Raw genomic sequence first — 7,831 nt, 5'->3', positions numbered from 1 at the left:
CTCAAAATTCTTATTTTGTACATCCATCTGGTAACGACATATAATTTTTGTTTTTAATGATGCGTCTCATTTGTTAAAACCTAGAACAAACTCCGTACATGGGAAAATAATTTCTTAGGTCGTGATTTTTTCTAAATGGAGAACATATTGCAAAGGACTGTATTGATTTGAACGTTATTTTCAAAATTAATTAATAGCACTTAGATGTCTGTGACTTAAATTAGGCAAAAAGTACCCATTGTTTTTAATCCTTTTTAGAAGATAACTGTCGGAGATGCGGCAAGCAAGGTTTTTTGATTCAAAACAATAACGGTTGTTTGGTTCCATTCCAAAAAAGAATTATTTTAAAAAACATTTCTCTTCGTGAGTTGCTACCGCATCCATAGAACAGCTTAATTCAACTACTTTGAAAATGTGTTTAATTCTAATAAATCTATTGACACAGGATTGCTCAGAGAATATGTTTTTGATATTTATGAAGTATGGAAGTTATGGTACATGTCAGGGAAACATTTCGGTGATTCCGGTTATTGTTTAACAGGGCAAACACTGAAAAAGATGATGATTTGATCTTAACTAATGTAAGCGATAGATCTGATATAACAATGAGCTACACTTTGGGATTTGACAAAGAAAGTCTTTAGCTAGACGTTGACGAAGATGAAGACTAAGAAGATTCAGTGAATCAAGAGATAAACCATAAGAATAGGTAGAAACAAGGAAAAGTTTTATGTGAGAAGATTCAAATTCATTCTGCACCATAACAATACATTTGTCAGAGATGAAAGGACACCGGAACCTTTCCTTTAGAACTTTGGGAAAACCCCATAATACTGTAATCTAGATTCCACTATAGCCGTTATTAAGCAATTGTCGTCATTCAATCCAATTGTATTTGTTCGATACTTGTGATAATGAGCTTGGGCTCGAGGCGACAACCACTCGCCGAACGTAGACGCGGTCAAGGGATGAACGTTTTGTCTAACAAAGGTATGGAGTGTAGGCTGTGTTGTTGCTGCCAGGAGAAAAGAGAGTTTGCGTTTCATCCCGGGACTACCAGTGGACTCGTCAGTAAGGCTATGCCCGGTAGTCCCTACCTTAGACGTAGAGGGAGTCTCGCTAAGTGCAGTATTTGTACCGTGTTATATATCGTGTGGTATTGTTATCGTGGTCGTATATTCGACCGCTAACGAGACAGACAGACTCGTTGTCGTCGTAGCCCTCTGGTGTTCGCGGTTGGTATCCGCAGATCGCCCGGGAGGTGTTGCGCCGCGTTCCAACACTCCAACGGTCTCTGTCCCGTAGCTCGCCACACGCAGACCCTATTCTTCGAGTAAGATGATTGTCAGATGTCGATGCGTCTCCGCAGTACATGTTCAGCTAGCCTGAGTGCCCGTTATAAATCTTAAGATTTAGCTAACCAAAATCCTTCAAACAGACAAACAGTCTTCGTCCCAACTACGAGAAAATAGAGGAGACCTATTGTTCAACGAACGACGTCTCCCACCAGCAACTTTCCCTCGAGGGCGGCTAGCATCTGTTTCTAACCACCGATAGGGAGATTGACCAATTAGCAGCAACGCCAATTTCTCTTACTTTCGGAACGAAGGCTATCATCGACGAATCCGATGATCTCGTGTCCTTGGACACACCCCATTATAGTTTTCCTCTGTGGCATCATCGGGACGGTCATTCGGGAAAGTCATTCTGTCTCGCAATCCCGTCGACTAAAGAGTAACGTCTTTACGATCAGCAATTATTTCACGTTTTACCAACAAAAAGTCAGACTTAGATTTTGTGAGAACTTCCACCTATCATCCCGTTGACTGCGGATTCTTTATCGAACCTGAGACCATTGTCACTAGTGTCGCGAGCGCCTTATCGCCGTGGTTGATTGTAAATCTGTGTTATCCATACTTGTGTTAATAAACCATACCTTTGTTATACCGCAACGGTGGCTAACTTCAATGAATATTCATCAAACACCCACAACCCTATCCTCAACGCCACCCCGACATATATATGACAACTGCATGAAGCGTATGATTTAATATTCGCGTAAAGGGCATTAATTAAAGATACATGTACAAATACGAAACAACTACCAAATATACATCCCCAGTTGCTGCATTTCTGATTGTATGCTGATAAGAAAGACAGTTATTGTTGGGTAGATGATGCATTTACACTGTACATGTGAATGTGTGTGTAAGCGTTAGAGGGCGTCCAGGCTTAGTAGAGGCAAAAGACTGTTGTTAGATGTTAGAAGAATCTGGAAGAGTCGGTTGACAACAAGCGTGCGTGCAAGAAGGTTATCGAAGTCTTCAGAGTGTAAGGTATATGTATAGCTGTTGTGTGTGAAATAAAGTAAACTTTTGTATTTTCGAATCCTTTCTTCACCTTAACATGGTAGCAGAGCGTGGTTACTAATTTTTGCAAGCTATTTACTGCGTGATTCTTTTTGTCTTGCGAGTTAGTTCGAGTGAGTTGAGTACGCGAAGAAATTTTCCAAGGATATAAAAATAAAAGAAAAATAATTCGAGCACGTAGGAACGCTTGAGTAAAGGAAAAAGATCAATTAAAATGGAAAGATCGGAAATTATAATACCGATATTTGATGATGAGGATTACTGTATGTGGAAGGAAAGAATAACAATGTTCCTGAGTTATAAGGACTGTGATATTGTTATAACTGGAGTGAAGATCAAAACAGAGAATTCAGACTGGGACAGAAAGGATCTGAAGGCGATGAATATAATTTATAGTGCAATATCAAATAGACAATTGGAATATATTCGCGAGGAAAAAACGGCGTATGAGATAATGAGAAAGTTTGACGAAATGTACATAAGAGAGTCGACGGCGCTACAGATCGTGTGCAGAAGGAGATTGGAGAGGATAAGTCTCGAAAAATACAGTGATTCAGAGTCATTTTTTTGTGATTTCGAAAAATTAATAAACGAATTAAAAAGTGCCGGCGCACATGTGAGTGAGAGAGAAAAGCTGAATTACATGCTAAATGCGTTACCTGAAGAGTATAGCTACATAGCGGATATAATAGACGCGGTGAAAGAAGAGAATCAAACGGTAGCGTACGTAAGAAATAAAATAGAGATAGTGGAAAGGAAACATAAATCAAATCAGGAAGGAATGAAATATAATGCCTTTGCTGCGAAAAAGGAAGGATGCTTCAAATGTGGAAGAGTGGGACACTTTACAAGAGAGTGTCAAAATGGCGTCCAAGCGGGAAGCAGCAGCAGTTATCGGCGTGGGTCAATACGTGGCAGCAGTAGAGGAAGAGGAAACAAAAGCTATAAGAGCAGGGGACGTGGAAACTTCTGTCGTCAAACAGCAACCGACACGAGCGAATATGGCAATTCAGGAGCAGGCACATGGATAGCAACGGCGCACGCAACACACAGCAGTAAGATGAAAGGGATAAGTAATAATGAGATTAGGTGGCTATTAGATAGCGGTTGTACCGATCATATAATTAACAATATAGATTATTTCGACAAATCTATCGATTTTAAAGAACCAGTAAATATATATTTGGGCGATAATAAATCGCTAAAGGCAACAAAAGTAAGAAATGTTATAAGTTATTTCGAAACATTTGGAAAGAGAAATAAAATAAATAAGAGTAAAGTTTTTTATGTGAAAGAAATGTCCGCAAACTCAATAAGCTTAGGCAGGTTAACGGATAATAACAATACGGTTATTTCAAAAGGAAATATTGCGAAATTAATATATAAAATCAATATACTTACAGCCATAGCGGTCAAAGGAAACGGAACATATAAAATGAAAAGTATATTGAAAGGGAAGGAGCACTTAGTAAACAGCGCCAAATGTAGTGGTATGAGAGAAAGAGATAGGAAACGTGAAAGAGATAGGGATCGAGACAGGGAAAGAGAAAGAGAAAGAGAAAGAGATAGGGAACGTGAGAGAGATAGCGCAGATTATGTCACACATATAAAACAACATTTTGAGAAGCCTAAACAAAACAGTCTGCACATTCTCAAACGAAAACACCGCAGACAACCCCAAACAACCAGATCCAGAAATAAACTACTTCACAAATTACAATCAACTAAACACAATCTTCTCCAAACTAAACAACAAAAAATCCTCCGGCTTCGACGGCATCCCAAACATTTTACTCAAGCGCCTACCGAACAAAATAAAATGGTACTACACAGTACTCTTCAACAATGCACTAAACAACACATATTTCCCCAGAAAATGGAAAAAAGCCAAACTGATAGCTATTACAAAAAAAGACAAAGACGGCTCATCGCCCGCAAACCTACGACCCATAGGTCTCCTCCCCAACATAAGCAAAGTATTTGAAATAATCATAAACAACCCCCTAACCTCCTTCTGCACAAAAAGTGACATAATCCCAGAAAATCAATTTGGCTTCAGGCACAAACACTCCACAATCCACGCAATAAACAAACTTACGTCGGACGTGTGCTGGGCCCTAAACGCAAAACAACGAGTGGGGCCGTTTGCTTAATAGACCTCGAAAAAGCTTCCGATACAGTCTGTATCGCAGGTCTCATATACAAATTGATCACGATAAACCTTCCTAAACACCTAATTAAAATAGTCTGGGACATGATCACAAGCAGAACATTCGTAATGACCGAAGGTTCAAACACATCAAGCAAAGAATTCTCCATAACGAACGGCCTGCATCAAGGTACAGTAAATTCCCCGCTACTTTTCAGTATTAACAACAGTGACTTACTAAATCTCTTTAATCTCAATACATCCACCCACAAACGCTTCATAGCCTTCGCAGATGACCTAATCACCTACGTAACAGGCCGCAAAACTAAGACAATAAAAACTGAACTACAAGAACTTTTCGAAAAAATAAACGACTATTACCGCGCATGGAAACTAAAAATCAACACAAGCAAATGTGAAACCATACTGTTCAGACCCAAGTTAAGTGAAATCGGCCCAACAGAAAGAGAACACTGTAAAAATTCCAAGTAAGAGAAAAAGCAAACAAAGGGGCACTCATACCACACAAAAAATGCGTAAAATACCTAGGACAAACATAGACGACAAATTAAACTACAAGCAGCACACCGAAATCCAACTTGCTAAGGCCAATAAAGCATTCTGGAGAATAAAAAGACTATTCTACCCCAAACATCTCGACAGCAAAGTAAAAATAGTATGCTACTAAGCACTAATCAGACCGATCATTACCTACGGCTGCCCAATCTGGTACAACATTTCAGCCTCCCAGATGGAAAAAATCCGCATATTCGAAAGAAAATGCATCAGGGCTTGCTTGACCACTTACAGATCCGAACACAGCGGATTCAAAAAATATGTAAAAAACAAAACAATATACGACCTGGCCAACATTCACCGCATCGACTGTCACATCCTAAAGCTAATAAGAAACCACTTCGCGCAAGCGGCAGAAATAAAAGAGAACAGCTTAATTTTCAGATGCCTATTTCCTAACAACGCATATTACAAAAACACTAACAACAGGCCACATCCCCCCAGAAGCTTTTCTATACCTATACGAAAAAAACTACATCCAGGACCAAAACAACATCCCAATAATATATCACATTAAAAGAAAAATAGGGATCAAAACCATACTTTATGAAGAAAACCGCACAGAACCGAAGAAAAACGAACAGACCGCAGACACCAGATGGAGTACAACATGGCGCTCCCCCGGAAAGACACCAAAGACCAACACAGAAAAAACACAAAAAAATACTGGTGGATACAGAACCCATAACAAAATAAGAGAGAACATTAAACCGACAAAACTCAATTCTGACGCCGCATAACACAGGTGTAAAATATAAATACTGTAAATATTTATAAATAATCCTATTTGACATCCCCCTCCCTCGCCCCATCCCTCTCATCCCACCCCTCCCCAAAGTTACACAGCAGCCAAAAAGCAAACTGCCGAAAAAAATACATAAAAAACCTCCGCTTCCCAGAGGCTTAAACCCAAAAACTGTATCATACAACAAAAAATGTAAAGCGCCGACACATAATACAGCATGGCTACGTTGTACCGCCGCGTATCGGTACCTTTGCCTAACATACTATTACAAACATTCATGTTTATTGTGAATAATGTAGCTAAAACTGTATTTTCTGGACTCAATAAACTTTAAATCTCTCTAAACCTCTACATTTTGAAAAGCAACTAAAAGTGGAAGTGGAGAAAAATGAGAACTTAACAAGTAATCTGGTTTTGATAAAGGGGACTAACGATCAGTTGCAAAATGATCTCAGGCGTACCAAAAAAGAACTAAAAGCGAAACAAGAAGAAGACGAATGGTTACAGAAGAGGATTAAAACCATGTATGACGCGGAGACTAAGAGACAAGAACAAAAGATCAGTGAACATAGTGAGCTCAAGGCTTTGAGGAGAGAAATTAATAATGCTAGAGATGTGATAATGAATTTGGATCCTGACGAAGATGAAGAAGAAAAACAATATTCAGGTGGAGATGATGACTACGAGCCATCAGCATATATTGTGAAAAAGCTTCCAAAACCACTTAAGCCATCAGAAAGCGAAGAGGAACAAGAAAGACCAGAAAAGGAAAACAGCAGTGAGACTCACACACATTACTGTAGAGTAGACACCCCTTGTACATTCGAAGAGACGATTTGTTGTGAAAATAGTGAAGATGGTAAGAATGAAGAAAATTATAAGAAGAGGAAAAGGAATAGGAAATTGGAGAAGGTAGTGACGAAGATAGAAGCAGGAAAGGTGAAGTATCTGCGAGGAACAAGGGAACGAAACGTAACAAAGCAAACGAGGAAAAACGTAACAAAAGTAGAACGAAGTGAGGAAAAGAAAGAGATAAAAAAATAGGACATTGCAAATAAAAGAGAAAAGAGAGCGATGTTGCAAAGAATATGATATGTAGAATGAATAAATAGTTTGTAAATTATCGAGAACGATTTATGAGTTAAAAGAAAGTCCGAGAGATTGGTATGAGTGTTTTGATACGTATGTGACGAGATTAGGTTTTAAGAAGAATAATGTAAGAATAATGTAATGTTTATTTGCTAATATATGTAGATGATTTGTTAATTTGTAGTAAAAACCTATAAGGATAACTCTGGAGCGATAAGTATAGCAAAGTGCATATATACGGAAATAGCATATTTACGGAAATTCACAAAAAAAATTCTAAACACATTGAAGTTCATTACCACTATGTTCATGAATGCTTAAAGGAAAATAGGGTAAATATAATTAAAGTAAGCACAGACGAAAATACTGCGGATATTTTTACGAAGGCACTGTGTAGGGAAAAATTCGAAAGGTTTAGGACATGGTTAAATGTAAAATAAGAGGAATGTAAATAAAGCAATCAGTGTTAAATTCTCTGTCAATCAATTCGACAAGCATGTAAATACAATTAAGTGTACAGTATAAATGTAAGGAGGCGTGTTGGATAGATGATACATTTACACTGTACATGTGAATGTGTGTGTAAGCGTTAGAGGGCGCCCAGGCTTAGTAGAGACAAAAAATTGTTGTTAGATGTTAGAAGAATCTGGAAGAGTCGGTTGACAACAAGCGTGCGTGCAAGAAGGTTATCGAGATCTTCAGAGTGTAAGGTATATGTATAGCTGTTGTGTGTGAAATAAAGTAAACGTTTTGTATTTCCGAATTCTTTCTTTATCTTAACAGCTATATATGTCGGAGATGAAAGGAAAGCCGAAGCCTTTCCTTGGAAATTTTGGGAACATCCTCTAGTACTTTAGTCTAGATTTTATTATAGCTGTAATTGTTTAAAATTTGTGATAGCGG

Source organism: Bombus impatiens, unplaced genomic scaffold (assembly GCF_000188095.3).
Source record: "Bombus impatiens unplaced genomic scaffold, BIMP_2.2 scf_0082, whole genome shotgun sequence".
In the NCBI taxonomy this organism is placed as follows: domain Eukaryota; kingdom Metazoa; phylum Arthropoda; class Insecta; order Hymenoptera; family Apidae; genus Bombus; species Bombus impatiens.
The sequence above is the reverse complement of the archived record's forward strand: the minus strand, read 5'-3'. Positions refer to the sequence as shown.